This window comes from Lepidochelys kempii, chromosome 10 (assembly GCF_965140265.1).
Source record: "Lepidochelys kempii isolate rLepKem1 chromosome 10, rLepKem1.hap2, whole genome shotgun sequence".
NCBI classification, from domain to species: Eukaryota; Metazoa; Chordata; order Testudines; family Cheloniidae; genus Lepidochelys; species Lepidochelys kempii.
The window spans coordinates 28,350,737-28,370,739 of NC_133265.1; the positions used below are offsets into that span (position 1 = coordinate 28,350,737).

General features: G+C 39.6%; 1 protein-coding gene across 21 annotated transcripts in view; it reads right to left on the minus strand.

The window, feature by feature from the left end:
• Nucleotides 1–20,003, minus strand: part of RBFOX1 (RNA binding fox-1 homolog 1) — a 2,436,731-nt gene that overhangs the window by 961,295 nt on the left and 1,455,433 nt on the right. Inside the window, exon 1 of one of the 21 annotated variants that reach the window (XM_073362521.1) lies at nt 9,311–9,400. The exons of the other annotated variants lie outside the window; for them this stretch is intronic. The gene's annotated coding sequence lies outside the window, so the exon portion shown is untranslated. Of the gene's footprint in view, nt 1–9,310; nt 9,401–20,003 lie in introns of those variants that run through there. 21 annotated transcript variants of the gene reach the window in all.

The following is a 20,003-nucleotide window of genomic DNA, read 5'->3' on the forward strand; positions in this document are numbered from 1 at the left end:
TCTGTGTGCACGCACAAACACACCCATGTATGATGGATTTGAAGTTGCTGGTTATAATTTATGAATACTATATACACAGTGTTTGTGTACTGTAGAGAAATTTACTGTATGCATATATTGGGTTGTCAGAAAAACTGCCCAGGAAGACAGACAATAGCCCATATAAGAGCTCCTCAGCTAATACCCAGGACTATTAACTGTGACATGCTTCCATCCCCTCCCCCAACCCCGCTGAGTTTACCGGACCAGCTTTCTCAAGACTGAATCAACCCTCCATGAAAGGGGGGAAGGCATATCATAAGACTGAGGGGGAATGAACGACTCACTGCCTGAAGGAGAGACATGGGTTTTGAGGAAGGGGAAGGAACCCTCTGAAACTGGGGTATCTAGACCTACCAGGATCCCCTTGCATAAGATGGAAAGACATTTTATTGTTTTAAATCCTTTTTCTTGTTACGTTTTGTTCCTATTGTTAAGATTAAACAATAATTTGTTTTAAGAAGGCTGTTTTGTGTCACTGTATTCACTGCTGATCACAGCTTCCGAAGGAAAGAACAGCAGGCAACTGACTGCTCAGCAGGTCTGAGTAGGTTCATAGTTAGTACCCAAGGTTCTGTAGCCCAGCAGCCAGTCTGAGTGTGAAAGAATTGTGAAATTTCACCTACAGGAGGTAAAAGTTTGTGGTTTAAAACCTGGAGGGGTCTACAGAATGGATCAAATGTGCAGCTAACCTGAACTGTGAAAGCGCAAGAGTCTAACAAAACAGACTTTATGTTGATACATGTGTGAGCGAACACACGTGTGCATGTGCCTTTTGGTAATAGTATTTAAGGGAGGCAAAAACTAAATGGTTGAGTGGATAGTCCATGATTTAATATTGGGAACTGAAATCTTCAGAGAGAGTAAACAATTTCTTAAAGTAAAATTATTATGTTGAATGGTGAATTAAATATATACACCCATTTTACAATTAACATTAAAGCACTGACCAGCATTAAACATGCCACACAAAACATTTCAAAGTTTGCATCAGTAGGCCCATGTTTACTGAAGGTATAAATTGTAATAAGTAGGCATAAACAATGGTGGAAGAACCTGAAGACAGAAAGTACGTCAGACGCTTCTGTTGAAGTGGATAAAAGCAGCTGCAAATTCCCCTGCACAAGAGGATATAGGTCCCTATCATGCAACTTGTTACACATGGGCTCCATTGAGAGGCCTTAGAGAGGGCCAGCAAACCACTGTCATTGGGATGAACTGGCAAGGATGGGCGTGTGTCTGGGGAATTACTTGTCATCCAGTCTCTAAACCAAGCTGCCCCTAAGCAGTAGGGCTCTTAATTGAGATGTGGTGGAAATTCAGGAACTAACCCAAAGCCTATTGAAGTTTATGGTACTTTTCCAACTAACTTCAAGGGAAAGTAGATAACAATTCTGTTTTGATAAGCCCCTTAGAGATCTGAGTTCTCCACACCAGCCTCAATCTGTACTCCTTGCAGGGTCATTCACCGTGGTGGGAGTTTACTGTTAGATCATTAACAGGAGAACAACACTGCTATCCCCAAAACATCTGAGTCCATATCAAGCAATAAATCTCAGAATGATTCATTCCCATGTCTCAAGGGGTCAGATGAAAACATATTTTTGGGGCCCCAATAACCTTGAAAGCCAAATCTCTCCCAGAGGGGTTTACCTATTTTTATTTAAACTAAAAAAAATAAAAGATTTGAATTCATTTTTTGAGTACTAAACTCTAACGCACAATTTAGTTAGTGCTTTTTTAGTGCAAATGTTCAGTGCTTCTACTAATCAGTCAATGCAGGATTTGGTTATTACTCATAATTAGGCACATACGGACCTGGAATAAAGAACTGCATCTCCTCCTTAGCATCTAAAGTTCATTAATAAGAGGCAATGAGCGACTGATACCAACTACAAGGCAAACTATATAGTGGCTGATTTATGCAAATAAGCACATATACTGCTAGATTCTGCTTACAGTAAGTTCCGTAAGCAGCTTCATTCATTTCAACAGCTGTTATATGCAGAGTACGATACTACTCTGCACGAGTAAGGATAGCAGAAACTAGCTTTTAGTGAAAGGAGGTGGTAAATAACTTTTGCCTTGGCTGTGAAATCACAATACACTACCTGTACTCGTATGTACAGTAGTATATTAGTGGAAATTTTCCTAACTTAGGACAAAAGGTCACAACAGTAAGACAACACTGAAAGATATTACTGCAAGTAATAAAAGGAAAACCAAAGGGCCTGACAAATAAAGGGGGTCAGAAAAGTGATGCCTAAATTCACTAAATGTTACCCCTGAGGATTTTATGCAACAATACATAACCTATTAGCTGCTGTCCCAGAAAATCTTTATGGTATGCTTGGAATTCTGAGCCCTGGAGGTTGCTCTCCACTGTAGTGGTTATACAAATCCTGTTTAAACATTATACAGCTGCCTTTGACTGCACCAGCCCACTGAAAGACGTCCACCCAGCCTACAGTAATTTTAAGCTGGGTAAAGTCCAGTCTACGTGCTGAATTATATATACTTTTCCAAACATACAAGCCCAAATTTTGAGAGAGTAAATATGAATTAAAAGTTGGAGCTTCAAGTCATAGCTCAGGTCTTTTGAAAATCTGGCCAATTATTTAGGTACCAATCAGCAGAGTCTAAAAATTCCAACAGTCCAACTGGGTAAATTCCAAAAATATTTCATCAAATTCTATAGAATGACACTGAGTTCATGTTAAAAAAGAGACACTATTTCTGCATCAATATGGATACAATGAAGCTTCAGGTCTGTAAAACCAAATAACTCCCAGCAACCCAGTGTTAAGGTTAAATAGTTGGTGCAGTAAATATTTTTAGTAATACTTAATGCAAAACTGCTCTAGTTTTAATTTCAACATTCAGTTTCTGTATTATATGAGGCAAAATAAATTCAAATTCAACAGCTAATAAAGAATTGAAGATGAAGTTAGAGTATCTGCAGGTAATGCTCTATTGAAAGCCAGTGCCAGTCCAAAATAAATAAATAAATAAAAGCATGGAACGGGAAGCATTTATCTATAAAAATAGCTCTGGGTAAAGAGGAGACACTGAGTATCAGCTGAGATCATGATTACTTTATCACGCAAAGGCAAAAGCTTTCAGAGCTTCTGTGATAGTATCACAGCATGAGACTGGACACATCCTTGTATTCACAGTCATGTAATCACACCTACAGGTTTGAAACAGGTACATTCTGAACATACTTCCTATAAATTGTTTTGAGCTTCAGTCAGGCTTTCGAAATAGGTGGCAATCGCACCAACTAGTTCAACAAAGTTGTGTGTGCAAATTTTAGGCAGTTTGCATGAAATGTAAAGGTCTCTTATTGCAGATGAATAGGCGACATCTGCAGGCTCACATACAATATGGCTGTAATCTTGTTGAGCACAACTTTGCTTTGTATTGCCTATATGAGGATTCAAGTAGGAAAGTTAATTCCCTCACATTTTCTATGGATACCCCTGCTAATGGATATCGCTGATGTCCCCATCATCTCTACCTCGCAGCCATTTCAATATGCCACTTGATATGAAAAATCAAATGAAAAATCTCCCTCCCCCGCATAGGCAAACAGTACTCTCCTATTTATCCAAAACTCCACATCATCTGAATCCCTGCCTAGTCCTCCAGCATGAACTACATATTGCAGAGGTCACGTAGCTCATGCTGGGGGCGAAGGAAGGGATCTGGGTAATGTGGAGGTTTGCATAATAGAACAGAGACCCCTGCCCGGGACGTGGAGGCTGCGCTGTTGCTGAATGGTTCCTGTGGCTGTGCAAGTGCCTCTCTGCAGCCCTGCTGTCGTGGGAGTGAGTGGCCGGTGACACCTGATCCCTGCACTACGTGGTGCAAAAGTACATTCTGAGATAGTTCTATTTAAAAATCAATGCCATCCCACCCTGTATTAGAGTTGCCAGGCACCCGGTTTTCAACTGGAACACCTGGTCGAAAAGGGACAGCGCTGCTGATCGGGCCATTAAAAGTCCGATTGGCCATCCACAGCGGGGCAGACAGGGTACCTGCCCGGCTCTGTGCAGCTCCCAGGAAGCAGCCAGAATCTCCCTCTGGCTCCTAGGCATAGGGGTGACACGGGGGCTCCGCACATTGCCCCCGCCCGAGCATCAGCTCCGCAGCTCCCATTGGCCGGGAACTGTGGCCAATGGGAGTGGCAGTGCCTGCAGGCAGGATCAGAGCGCAGAGCCACCTGGCCCCTCCATCTAGGAGCCAGAGAGACATGTCGCTGCTTCCCAGGAGTCACCTGAGTTAAGCACCGCCTGGAGTCTGCAGCCCTCACCCCCTGCTGCACCCCAACCTCCTGCCACAGCCCTGAACCCCCTCCCACACCCAAACTCCCTCCCAGAGCCCGCACCCTGCACCCCCTCTCACACCCCAACCCCCTGTCCCAACCTTGAGCCCCCATCTGCACCCAAACTTCCTCCCAGAGCTCACACCCCCTCCCGCACCCAAACTCCCTCCAAGAGCCTGCACACTGCATCCCCTCCTGCACCACAACTCCCTGCCCCAGTCCAGAGCCCCCTCCCATATCCTGAACTCCTCATTTCTGGCCCCACCCCAGAAGGAGTGGGATGGAGTGAGAGGGGGTGGAGCCTCAGAGAAGGGGCGGGGCAGGAGTGGGACAATGGTGTACTATTTTTTTGCAAATAAAACGTTGGCAACCTACCCTGTAAGGTTGCACCTGCCTATGAGGTATGCACACAGAATGTCAGGTTATTAATGATAACACATGTTTAAACTAATACAGGTAACAAAATTGTAATGACAAATCTTAGAAAGCCACTATTTTAGGATAGAATCAATTTTTGTATAATCCACCCTGTGTATGTATTTGGCGCGTGGGACAGGTTATTATTGGAAAAATTATTTTCAGGAGTACTACGCTTAGCAATGTGCAAGAGAGTAAAAACTGAATTGCTAAGCCCCCATTGCTGTAATTTGTTCCTCAGTTCCAACTCCAGCAATTACAAAGAAGGCCTAGAACACTTTCCAGTTCATATCAGGTTGATTTAACAGGCCTATGCAAATTTCTGTATAATTTTAAAAGCTGACTCCCCTCTGTATTTTTAGTTTGACAATTGCTGAAAAGTTACTTGGCTAGATATAGTCAGAGTAAATTTGAAGCTGTTTATAGACTTAGACTAATTATTTTTCAGCATATTTTGACAGATATCTCCCATCAAATAACCCTTCAGTCATTAACTCTCTCTCAGCCTTCATAATACTCCATTTGATTGAATTGTATACTACAAATTAAAAATGAGTGTGAATTTTTAATTCACCCTTTAAGAGTTTTGTGGGCTTAAAGAAAAATGAGTTAATATAATATTGAGGTAAAATGTAAATTAAAGCATTTGAAGGAGTTACACCATCAGTTAACCCGGACCAATGACTTCTGTTGAAAACTTTCCAAAAACTGTATTGGTAATAAGGTACTTATTCTTCTAAAGGAAAAAAAATCATAGGATCATAGAACTGGAAGGGGCCTTGAGAGGTAATTTAGTCCAGTCCCCTGCTCTCAAGGCAGGACTAAGTATTATCTAGGGCATCCCTGACAGGTGTTTGTCCAACCTGCTCTTAAAAATCCCCAATGATGGAGATTCCACAACCTCCCTAGGCAATTTATTCCAGAGCTTAACCACTCTGACAGTCAGGAAGTTTAATTCTTTTCCTGAAGTCCAACCTAAACTGCAATTTAAGCCCATTGCTTCTGGTCTTATCCTCAGAGGTTAAGAACAACATTTTTTCTCCTTCCTCCTTGTAACAACGTTTTATGTACTTGAAAAGTGTTATGTCCCCTCTCAGTCTTCTCTTTTCCAGACTAAACAAACCCAACTTTTTTATATCTTCTTTCATAGGTCATGGTTTTTAGACCTTTAATAATTTTTGTTGCTTTTTTCTGGATTCGTTCCAATCTGTCAATGTCTTTCTGAAATGTGGTGCCCAGAACTGGACACAATACTCCAGTTGAGGCCTAAACAGCACGGAGTAGAACAGAAGAATTACTTCTCATGTCTTGCAATTACTTCTCATGTCTTGCTTACAATACTCCTGCTCATACAAAAAAAGCAAACATCATTCTGGGATGTAACAGCGTTACACTGTTGACTCACATTTAGCTTGTCATCCACTATGACCCCCAGATCTCTTTCCGCAGTACTCCTTCCTAGGCAGTCATTTCCCATTTTGTATGTGTAAAACTGATTGTTCCTTCCTAAGTGCAGTACTTTGCATTTGTTCTTATTGAATTTCATCCTATTTACTTCAGACCATTTCTCCAGTGTGTCCAGATCATTTTGAATTTTAATCCTATCCTGCAAAGCACTTTCAACCCCTCCCAGCTTGGTATAATCTGTAAACTTTATAAGTGTAATCTCGATGCCATTATCTAAATCATTGATGAAGATATTGAACAGAACTGGACTCAGAACCGATCCTTGCAGGACCCCACTCGTTATGCCCTTCCACCATGACTGTGAACAACTGATAACTACTCTCTGGAAATGATTTTCCAACCAGTTATGCACCCATCTTATAGTAGCTCCATCTAGGTTGTATTTCCCAAGTTGTTTATGAGAAGGTCATGTGAGACAGCATCAAAAGCCTTACGAAAGTCAAGACATACCACATCTACAACTTCCCCCCATCCCCAAGGGTTGTTACCCTGTCAAAGAAAGCTATCAGGTTGGTTTGACATGATTTGTTCTTGACAAATCCATGCTGACTGTTACTTTTCACCTTATTATCTTCTAGGTATTTGCAAATTGATTTCTTAATTATTTGCTCCATTATCTTTCTGGGTACAGAAGTTAAACTGACTGATCTATAATTCCCCAGGTTATCCTTATTTCTCTTTTTATATATGGGCACTATACTTGCCCTTTTCCAGTCTTCTGGAATGTCCCCCGTCTTCCATATGATGTTCACATTTGATATTAGGGTTTATTGATATTGATGTTTAATATCAATAAACCCTAAAGAATACAAAATTCTGCCTGTGACATGTTCATTTAACTTTTCAGGGAATATTACCAGGTAATTTTCATAGTTCTGAACCATTTAAGTTCACGAGAGGGAGCAAATACAAAAAGAAAAAAAAAACAGAGAAAAAACAAAGCAGGCAAATAAAACTTTACATAATGCAACTACCCCCAAACAACAATCCAGAATTTAATGGAAGGATACTGGCATCCCAGTATCTAAATGATCAAAAACTATGCTTTTGAACAAACAGAATATCAACTGAAAGGCAAGAGTGCAAGTCATATTAAATGACCAAAAAATGTATTATTCTTCAGTTTTTAAAAGAAACAACAGTGTTATTGTGAGTTTTGATAGAACAGATCATAGAAAGTATACGATTCAATTTAGATATGGCATCAGATTTGAAAGTAAACAGATATTATAAATACCATTACCAAATTTTTCAGACGAGTACCTAAGATACCTAAAATCCATATTCATGTACTAAAAGAAGAGACTTACATTTCAGAGGTACTGAGGACTCAGAATTTCCACTTACATCAATGCAACCATTAAAGTATGAACATTTTGCCTAAGCAAAATACCACAAAATCATCAGTCCATAATCAATGTGTAAAATGTAACTTTTTTATATTGTCTGTTTAATATACACTGTAAACAAAGGGCAAGGATGACCAAGTCAGGCTGTTGACACACACCCACTGTATAATAATAGTAGTAGTAGCAGTAACTTATACTTAAAACAGAAGGCAAAATGATGGGTGTGAATTGGAACTAGGTATTATTTACATTACCACCCACTTGAGGAAAAAAAAGGAGAAAACTATCCTTCAATTTGCCATTTCCTTGCTATTCCCCACTTCCCGTCAGGGGCATAAAAAGAAGGGAAAGAATAGCTGCTCCATAAGAGTCAAGAAGAAACCGTTCCTTCAAGACTTAAATTATTACAAAAGGCGCAGAGCTGTATAAGATTTAGAAAAACATAAAAAGGTTTTCGAGGAAGCTTCATCATATTAAAGTTCTGAAGGAACTTTATGAACAATACCAATCAAGTGCTTACACAAAGGCAGTGGGAACAACAATAAAGGGGAAGCCACATCACAAGTGTGCATATTAGGGTTTAAACCATTTTATTCTCCTGTCTTAACTACAGGTTCTCGCATAACAACAATATTGTCAATGTGCCTTTTGGGCACTCTGCTTGTGTAAGAGTCATGCAGTCCAACACATTGACACTTCAGTGGGAGGTCACATTATTGTTTTGGCACCTCTGTCATCTGCTGTCACTTCAATTCCACTTTATCAAATTAAAAATTGCTAGATGCAGTTGGATTAAGTGGCGATAGAGGGATACATACACACGAGCAATTGTCATCACTTGAATTGTGAAATTCCATAATTACATGTCTGAATGACAGAAAGAACAAGAAAGTGGTAAAAGAACTGATATTATGATCATTCAAAACATGAAACTTCCTGTTAGGACCTCGTATTATGTCAGTCTACATACCAGGAAACAATAAAACAATTCTTTTATTCTGATGGATTTGTATTTCCTCATGTTAGAACTGTCAGGTTTATTGTTTTGCTGCTTAAAGTCATGCTCAAAGCTGTGGTGTGAGTTTGAGTTCTCCAATGATAGACATAAGTTACTTTTTCATGCAAGCAAGTAAATCGGGGACAGCTTAGATCTGGGGTGAGCAAACTTTTTGGCATGAGGGCCGCATTGGGTTTCTGAAATTGTAAGGAGGGCAGGTTAGGGGAGGCTGTGCCTCCCCAAACAGCCAGGCATGGCCCGGCCCCTGCCCCCTATCCAGCCCCCCTGCTTCTCGCCCCCTGATGGCGCCCCCAGGACTCCTGCCCATCCAACCTCCCCTTTTCCCTGACAGCCCCCCCGGGGACCCCTGCCCCATCCATCCTCCCCCTCCTTCCTGACTGCCCTCCTGGGACCCCTGCCCCCTCCATCCACCCCTTCTCCCTGACCACCCCTGGACAGCCCGCCCCTAACTGCCGCCCCACCGCCCAATCCAACTTCCCCTCTCTTTCCTGACTGCCCCATCCACCCCCTCTGCTCCCTGTCCCCTGACCGCCCCTGGAACTCCTGCCCTATCCCCCCCCCCCCTCCTTCCTGAGTGCCCCTCTGGGACCCCTGCTCCCATTCAACCCCCGTGTTTCTTGCCCTCTGACCGCCCCGACCCCTATCCACACCCCTTGCCCCTGACCACCCCCCCAAACTCCCCTGCCCCCTTACCGTGCTGCCTGGAGCACCGGTGCCTGGCGGCGCGGCTCAGAGCATCGGGTCAGGCCGCGGCTCTGCAGCTGCGCTGCCCCAGGAGCTTGCTGTTCTGCCACGCCAAGCATTGCACAAGCGGCGCAGTGAGCTGAGGCTGTGGGGGAGGGGGAACAGCAGGGGAGGGGCCGGGGGTGAGCCTCCTGTGCCAGGAGCCGGACAGCACAGTCCCATAGGCCATAGTTTGCCCACCTCTGCTTTAGTGGAAGTTGGGTTGGCCCTGGACCAGAACATATGATTACATGAGGTAGGTAGTTATTAATATTCCAGTATGAGAAAAAAGTAGCTTCAGATTTAGTTTGTGTGTTTTTAGGATGCAACATTACTTTGAAAAATCCGAACTTATTTCCAATTAACTGAACATAAATAATTAGCCAACATGTTGTTCTCTCCCCTTCTGTTTTCAGTGAAATTTATAGCAAGCAAAGGAACATACAAAACACACAATTGTGAGGAGCATGTCTGGTGGTGAGAGAAGACATAAGTTAGGAGTTCTGTGTTTTGTTCTCAGATGTACCTCTGATTCCCACTGCGTGACCTTGGCTGTGTCTCCTTTCCATGCTTCTATTCCCCCACGTGTAACTTGGTTAATATTATAATTGCATTCCTAACTGGTGTTTATAATTAATGTTTGTAAAGTGCTTTGAGATCCTCTGACAGGAGGCATTAAAAAGTACAAAATATTGTCATCAATAGGCAGGGAAAGCCATTACTACACATACCACATTCCTCAAGAAGATAATTATGTCACTATGGGGAAATTTTCTAACTAACTGACCTATCACGTTATTGGCCTAATGCACACCATAAAGCCGATTACTCTCATAAACCCTCAGCACTCTGAGCACAAAAGTGTTGAATTTCTGTGTCAAGAGGCATCTCAAAAGTAGTCTCTTTGTGAACTACTTTGCTGCTGGAGGACAGAAAATGAAGTGAAATTTCTTGAGTGACCTTGAACCACTGAGCTAATAACACTTAGCTGCTAGTTAATGGTCAGCATTATGGTGCCTCCAGGGAACACTGGAGAGAATTTCATTGCAGATTCCAGCAATGGTGAGTCTATAAAAAAAGAAAGTGGTCTGAATCAAACAAAAATTTAGAAACCAAACCAGGGAACAAAATGTATTTGTCAGACTGAAAATGGAATGGAATGCAACTATCTGGCACATAACATCTTTTTAACATAGATTCTACTAAGTTTGCGGTAGGTCTAAATTTTTTCTATTCCAAAACACCATCAAGAAAAGGATTGGGGTTACAATTCTGGGTCACTTTCAACCAGTGCTTAATTTGTAATGAAAGAGGTGCTGGGGCTCAACAATTTTCTTTCTTTCATACCTGACATGGCAAGCCCAGAGTTGCCAGGGCTGTGAACCCCCAGGCTTAGAGGTGCTGGGGCTCGGCCCTGGCACAAATCATGCACTGACTTCAGCCTCATGTGTGATGGAACTGAAAGGTGACATCTTGATAAAATAGCATGGCACCACCGATTATCCAAAATACAATTTTAGAATGAATGGCTACTTTGTACTAATCAGTTGCTATATGCCTTTGACCCCAGTGATCAAGTAGGAAAGGAGAGGAGAAAGCATCTTAGGGTATATGTCCATAGTGAAGCTAGGAGTGCGCTTCCCACCTCAGGGAGACAAACACACTTTAGCTTTGCTTGAGCTCACACGCATGTTAAAAGTAGTTGGGTGGTCACAGCATCATGGGCAGTGGCCTGGATTAGCCACCCAAATACAATCCCGCCCAATCCCCAGGATATGCAATTGGGTGGCTAGCCCAAGCTACCATCAGTGCCAGCACAGCCACGCTGCTGTCTGGTGCGCTAGCCTCAAGCCAGTGTCTACCTGCCTATCTATGCTATAGCCACACCTTCACTTCGCAGTGTAGACATGCCCTTATTCTCAATCTCCTTTAGTATTCTTGTTCCATGTGGGGCCCACAAAATTCTGCCTCCTTTCCTGCGCTTGAGGCTAAAATACAGATGTGTTAAACTTCTAGTAATATTGTGAGTAAGTGGTTGCACTTGGACTATTTCTGAAAGAGGATACAACGCTTTTGGCCGGATTCTCAGCTAACATAAATGGGTGAAACACCATTGAAGCCAGACTTCAGGTGAAGTAATACCAGCTATATAGCTGTCTCTGTATGTCCAATGTTCTGATCAAGAATAGTGGACAAATATTATGTTCCTGTGCTTTAGCCCTCTGACAAAATTTGGTTATATCAAATGGAGGGGAATTTCAATTTTTTTGGAAAGATCACGATTCTGACCTGAAAGAAATTTAGTCCTGAGACATATGTATATTTCATAATACCTAACATTTTATAACAAACACGTGATGTCATCGCAGGATAATATACATGGCAATACACAAATTAGTGAAGTTCCTCACATTTGCTATGGCAATCAGAGGAGAAGTTAGGGAATTTAGTCTCACCAGGGAATATGGGAAGTGGGATGTCACTACCACCTCCACAAGGCTCACAATATTTAAGTAACTAACTAATATTTCGTATGTTATGTCCAGGGCTTCATCCCCTTTCCTCTAACCCTTCTATTCGCTATTTCCTTTGACTATAGACTCAGACTTTTATAATTATTTATTTTGCCTCCAGCGGTGGCCAATGGAGAACTGGTTCAGTAGAGAAGAAAGTGTAGTAACCTTTGCAAAGAGGAAGACACACAGTATGGCCAGCACCAAGGGCTCAAAAAGCATGAGTCACAAAACATCTTCATTTTGGCTTAAAAAAATGAGATTTTTACAAAAAATATATTTTGGATTCTTATTATTTGGCTTCTGATGTTTAAGCCTTGGGGGATTATGGTTCCAAACTTCTCTCTGCAACTATGAAGTTAGATAACTTTTTCTTTCCATCAGAGCTGAGATTCTTTCATAGGTACATGATTCCAGGAGCAGGGCTTTCAGAAAAGTACCAAATATTGTTAGATTTGGGATAAAACTGGGAGAGAGCAGGCAATGGTGGAGAAAAGAGTCTCATACAATAAGCACAAAGAAGATTTATCTAGGTTGCTGGGCATACACAGACCTGTAGCTCTCTGCCTTACATAGTGAGGAATTTACTATATAGGTTATGCCTGAATCATGGTCCAGTTTAAGCAGTCCTGAGATAGAATAACTTCATGCCACTCATCATTCCCAACCCCGAGTTTTCTGATGCAGAGAAATCAGGTTGAATCATATATAAAAGGGGTTCAATGCAAGTAACCTGGGAAGAAGAGAAAAAATCTGCATCACAAAGTAGATTAAGGATTGATGGCTAATTAAATGTACTCTCTCCCTGCTGCCCCCCACATTTATAGGCTGAAAGGCTGAAGGTAAAGACTAATCTCACACTTGGCAACTGCTCCCATCAACTTCAAAAGTTAGAAAACAGGAGTAACTTCACAATGTGGGAACAGGACGGTTGACAATAACTTCATTCAAAAGTCTCCACCTTTGAGCCAAAAATAAAATAAATGGATGGACCAGCAGCAGCCAACTTATCAGCTGTAATTATTCAGCTAAAAAAAAACCCCTTTAAAACATTATTTTATTGGGTGGATTCCAATACTGCTTAAAGGCCCCAGCTGCATCTGGGACCCCATTGTGCCAAGCACAAAATGGGAGGGGGGGGGACTTGTGCTCCAAATAATTTCTAGTCTAAATAGAGAAGAGACTAACAGTTACAGACAAATGACAAACAAGCCATTTGTGAGAAGTACACATATGGTAAATTTCTTCACACAAACCCTTCACCCTCCCTCTCTGAAAAGCTGCGATAGCCAACTTCTTGCACTGTTCTTGTTCACCTTCACTGACCTTCCATTGGACCATACATCCTATGAAAACACATCTTAATTCAGTGGATTGGGGGGGGAGAGAGGGTCACCTGCAAAAAAAGTCTACTAAGGCCTACTCTCTGCCACTTCCATCCCTCAGTGTATCTGCAGGGCACGGGTCAGGTGGCAGAAAATATTCATGTTATACCATCCAAGCAAGAGAAGCAGTTTAATCTTAACCATTTCATTGGAACTGAAATATTTAGTTCTGAAATGGAAATTTATACAAATTACTTGTCTTTACATTAAAAAAACATGGAGTAAGTTACAGAAAAGCAAAATTAATGTGTATGGTTTTGTTTCCCCTGGACCACTTAATAGGGATTCTGTTTGAAATGACATATTTTATTATGCTAATTAACAACAATGGGTACATTTCTGAAAGTTCAGAGTTCATTCATAACAACCATCCTAAAATCTAGGTATCTATTCAAAGGTTATTACCATCCTTGAGTCTTCAAAATTTAATTAAAACCTCACTTCCTCAGAAGGTGTCTAGCATTTCTCAGTTGGAAATGTCACACCAATACCCTTATTTCTGAAAAGGTATACCAAAATGGGAGAGAGAGAGAGAGAGAGAGAGAGAGAGTGTGTGGTGGTGGGGCACTTAACCTATTAAAATTCATAATTATTTTAAGTTTGAGCCTAAAAATGGGCAGTTTCATGAGTGATTCATTTTTTATATAAACAGTTTTACTCATATATATCAAAATATGCATAAACAGTTCTCTTTTTAAAACTGTCAGGTTTTGTATCATAGTTGATCCTATAACTAGTTTGATTTTTGTCATGATTTAAAGGGTATTCTATAACTGACTTTTCAGCAATTTAATATTTCTCCTGATCAAAAGCAATATGAGATTAACATATATTTGTATACTTAGAGTGAAAGACTGAGGGCATTTTGAGCGATTCTTAAAGTGTGGAAATCATAGTCATTGTTAGAGAATTAGGAAAAACCAACTGTGATTCCAATCCTTAAACATGCTTATCTTTACCCTCGTGAATAGTCCAAATGACTGAAATGCCAGCACATCCGAATGAAGGTGCAATTCTACTCTTTCCCAAAGAAGAGAGATGTAGATCTTAAGCTTATAGATATCTAGTGTTATTTTTTGTTATTAACTAGATAAAAGTTCCCATTAATTAGTAATAACATGCTTAATCAATGGTATTTTTCATTATAAAACAGCAAATAAAAGGATGTTAATAGTGCATGTGCTAATTGCACTGGATTGTCTCTGGTGCCTAACACAGATGGAATCAGAATATTTCTTTATATTCCTTCAGGCTTTGTAGACTAGCTCCTGAGCGCCTATGACATGGTTTCAAGAATTCTATTGAAAAATAAATGTATCGTTTTGATGGAATAAGCCTATGATATATTTATTTAATGATTCCAGGATGGGTTCTCTACGAGTTTGTACCCGGGATTGAAAATACAGATCTCTACCACTTGAGCTAAAGGAATGAACTGGTAGATAGCAGAAGTGGTAATTGGATTAGCCACTAGAGGGGAACATTAAATATTTTCTACAGCAGTGTTACAGTTAGATTGAACTACTTTTTTGTTTGTTCCCCCCAGCCTCCCGGATGAGCTCAAGTTGATTCCAAAAACTTGGGGAAGATGAATAGAGAGGACCAACAGAGAAGCACAAACAGAAACATAGTTCAATATACTGTATACATTTTGGGATTTCCACTTGCAAAAACCAGGCACAGAAATAATCATACTATAGCTCTAACATAAAAACTTTCTGAGTTGAGAGTTGTACTTGTATCAAACAACTGATAAAAACAGCACACATGTTTGTTGGTTGCGATCTTGCGTGTTTCCTTCATCAAGGACTCTCTTGATATTTGCCACAATGATGTACTCTCAAAACAGTTCTGGGGGTGGGCTGGCTGATTCTCTCCTCCTGTATGCTATCTACAACTGCTCTGTGAGAGTCTGTCACATTATGAAAAGTGCAGGAACCAAAAGCAGAAAGGCAGGAGACGGCACTAATAAAAAGGTCACCCCACTTCCCTGCCCAAAAGCTCTTATGCAGCTGTAGGCAAGGTGAAATCACAGAAGAGCCTTCCAGGAGACGCAGGGGGAGGGCAACATGACAATAGTCATATGAACAGAGGGATGAGGAATGAGTCCCATAACATGAATAAAATCCAGCTCTCCCAGTCTTCAACCTTAAGACATGGTATTCATCCATATGACATAAGACTCCGGACATCTCATCTTCCCATTCCCCCAATCCCCTTTCCCCCTCCCCCAGTTAGTTTTTTTTTTTCTTTCCTACTGGTCATCAGGAACTTAATCTCAAATATTAACAGACCAGTGTGTATAACAATGTACATCTCTGTGATGAATGGTCATGGTGTGGTGTTTAAAACTTCAGGAGACAAAACTTAAAAAGGATTACATTAATCCCTTCGCAAAGGTGCCATTACAAGGCATACCAGATAAGCCTCACTTAAGCCCTCACAATGGGATTTAAGTGGTGCATAGGCCTCTTGCTGGCCATTTGCACATGGGCGAACATACCCATACAAATTAAAAATCACTTTTTATTTATTCACAGATAACACCATTGTGATGCATCACCTCTACTTACGATGGGTCAAGACACTACAGTACACTGCAAGACATTGTTTCCAGAAAAAAGTTATTCCCCTTATCAAGAAATGAAATATCCTTGATGCTAAATTACATACTATTTTATAGAAAAGAATAACATTTCTACTTTTGGCCTATCACAAAAGAACTCCTGATGAGACAATGAAAATGTACATAAAAAAGAAACACGTTGAATAAAACAACACAAAACACCCTACCACTCCTTTATCCTGGTTCATTTTGTGGGGTTTGCTTACTTTGATGTTTGAAATATATTATTTTCCCACCAACATCACAGTTACAGTTTCTGACGGTCAGAAATGGTTTTGCTGATAACACCTGTTCTCGTGACATTTCCAGACCAACTGTGTAGACTCAAGTAGTACAAATATAGTCTCAAACTTCTGGATGTTTATCCAAACCAAAACCAACCATTGACCTAACAGGGAGTAATATTCAGACACGAGCACAAGTAAGGGTTAAGGAAAAAATTAAAAGAAAGTTACACATTTCAAATGTATTTGAGTGACAGAAAGTGAGTCCCATACCAACAAGTCTCAATGCAGAAGAATAAATTAATATTATATGATATAATTTGATAAGTCACTGGATAAACGCAAGACCTTCAAGAGAAGATTAGAGAGGATGTTAGAAAATTGTACTCGGCTAACTGTTGACTTTCTTTCCCAGTTAAACATATTCAACCAATGTCTAACTTCCTCATGGTTAATGTGGGACTGAGTTAGTTGCCAGAAATACAATAGAAAAAAAATCCAGGTATTTAATTGCAGCCATCTAGCATGAGATATAGGACATACAACCTGAATTAAAAGATGGGCTAAGTATACCTTTGTGGCCACAGAGTGACACTGTTTCACCATATAAAATGTAAGTAACAAGAGAAGTAAAGCATATTCAGATAATATATTAATGAAGTTGCAGACTGATTTTTTTTCTGGCTATGGACAGACTACTTTTCCAACATTTGTACTATAAAAATGAACCAACAAGTTTAAGAATTTCTCCATTTTAGGAATTAAAACTCAAGCCAACAGTGTTCAAACCTTGGTGCCTAAAGTTAAGCTCCTGAATCCATATATAAGCCTGAAGCATGTACTCAAAGTGCCCCAGTAGTCTCATTGATGCACTTGGATGAACTGGGGCCCTAAATAGACGTGGCCTGACTTTTAGAGGTGCTGAGCCCTTGCTGGTTGCACAGACTTCGTATGAGGCTGCACATGCTGAGCACCTCTGAAAATTAGGCTTCCACATTATAGGTGCCATAATATGGATTTAGCAGTCCACCATTCGTCATCCAGGTTTGAAAATGGTCCAACATTAGTCATATTAATTTTAATAGGAGAGCTAGACAAATGTGATCTATAAACATTTCAGAGGCTCTGTGAGAGGCAATTATTCTAAAGTTTTATGCAATTCTTTGTGAATACTATATTTGTTGTAAGATACACTAATTTGAGAAGAAGGCCAATGATTCAGGTTTTTCTAGGGGTTGCAGATATTTGTTGTAAAGCATTTTACTTATTAGAAACTATTCCATTTGATAGCCTATAAGTTCAAGAGCACTGCACAGATGCACATAAAAACCTCTCAGCTTTTATTTCATCTCTGCAAATACAGAGGTTAGTCTTACCCTTTGTTTTCATAGTATAAGTAAAAATTATCTGCCAAGCAGTCACCATATCAGAAACAGCATGACAGGGTCACATTGTGCTCTGAATTGGGTGCTTTTGTCAGTATTTATAGCTCTCCTGCAGAAAATCTCCCATCAAAAAATAATTACAAAATACATGCAGGTTTTTCTAAATAATTGGGAACACTATGTGAAGTGTATTAAGATGAAAAAGTTACATTTTATGTATCATATAAAACACATGCAAACAAATACTATAGGTACAGTGCTACAGAATAAAAAAGTACTCTGACGTGGAAATCTTCAATACAAACATCTAAAAAAACATTTAGTTTGTTTCACTTCTTTCTATGAATTGACAGTGGTGTAGAAAATTTGCACTGGAATAGTCTTTAATTTTCCCTCTATGAAAACTGGATGCAGAGACCATTTAAGATCTTCAAGCCAATATGGGGAAGCTAATTAGTATGCCAGTGAAGTGTGGTAATGAAGACAGCACAAAAACATGTTCAGCCATCTACCTAGCTAAGACGAAGGAGATAAGCAAAGGGCAACTACAAAAAGAAAGGTCAAATAGGAAGGAGGGGGAAACTGGCAATCCAATGTAAACTGAAAATATTTTATCACTATTTACAACAAAAACAACATACTGTGACATGTGAATGGCATTTTAGGCAGGCATAAAATTAGTAATGTAGACAAGAAAATCAAAATTCAAAGCCCCAGAATTTATGTATTTTAATTGAAAAACAGCCTCAGACCTTAAAAATAATCAGAATATTAACAGCAACAAGGAAAATGTAAATTTCATGTACAGGGAGAACAAATATTTGTTTAAACTTCTGAACAGCATAGCAGAGACATTCTTCCTTTATATGAACTCTGCTATCCTTTGTTCATAGACAGGATCACTAAATGTAATCAAAAGCTTTTTTGAGCTCTGCTATGGAAAGCTATTTGGAAGCAATCTGGACAGTCAATGAAACACTGCTGTATTTACTTAATCTCTAACCATGAGGAGAATTACAACATAAGATTAGTTCTATTATGTTCAATACTTGCCTGAGTTAAATATTTAATATTCCTTTCTTTAAATAGAAATATAATCCTATCCTTGGGTATTACAAGAATTATATCACCAGAGAAGCTTGATAATTCTGGTCTTCAAACATCTAATACTAATTCCAGCTGTATTTTAATATCTTACATAAATTCCTAACTATATGCCTTTGTTTAGCTGAAAATAGGTTTTTCCCCCCTACTTCATTACTGAGGTTGCCATATCCTTCTCATATATTTCAGCAAAGCAAATGAGTTTTATGATGACTTATACTGCTGCACTACTTCCAATATTGCATTACGCCATAAGCAAAAAGAATTTTGGCTAACAGTCCTGTATAAGACTTGGGAAATAATGTATCAGTTAAAAACTAATTTCTGAACAAACTCCTAACCGATGCAGACTCTTAAAAACCTGGTACCCACAAAAAGTTAAATATTTATTTTTGAGGAAAAGAGGAGCTGTTGACATATATTGTCTCCAACACCAATGTTCAGAAAGAATGTTTGTTTGGAAGGTGCATCAAAGAAGATTAACTCTATTATCTGCATTCCTTCATTTCATGGCATAATTAAAGTAATACTAAAAGAATAAAGAGTTGCGGTTTCAACATGCAGTTTTGACAGGGTCATGCTAGTAACATTAGAACAAGACCTTTCTTCATTTCTCTTTCCAGGTTGGAAAAGACCAGTGCTCAGCTTAAGCATTTCTTCATGAAAAAAAGACCTTGGTTAATGAAGTCCTCAACTATCTGGTAGAAGGCACTCATTTAACAAAGCAGGATCTCTCCAGACATTACATATTATTCAGTTTTTAAGTTAACAAATTACAAATACTACTCCTAAATCTTTTAAGGACTTGAGGTTTAGATAAAGAAGAAAACTGGAAAAAAAAAGATATGCATAGCTTTATGTACTTTCTTGGACAATTACAACTGGAAAAGATATTTTCAGAGTCAGCTCTATTCCTCATCATCAATTTAGCAGAGAAAGAAAGCATTGCCAGGCCAGGCATTGATAGAGGTATTGATAAAAGATTCTGAAAAGTAATCATCACCTGGATATTTTGAGAATACCGTACTTATTGCCACATATTAAAGTTTACTGCAGAGAATTTATGTGATGGTGTTGTTAATAAACACTCAATAACAAGCACGATGGAAAGCAAACTTTCAATAGAGATGGCTTTTACACTGTTTATATTCTATGGAGAGCTGCAATTCCCTTCAGAACAAATAGTTAAATCAATTTCTAAGTTGACTACACTCCGTAGTCAAAATAGGGTACACAATCTATATTTTCAAGGCCTAAATACATTTTCCAACATTTTTTCACATAAAAAGCTCATTTAAAGCTAAAAATGCACCTCAATTAGAAACCTCAAATTTAGACAGTTTGATTTAACTTAAAATTATACTATACTAATAACAATGATTTGATAGCCTTTAAACACATTTTTTCAGTAAGTGGATTAACACAA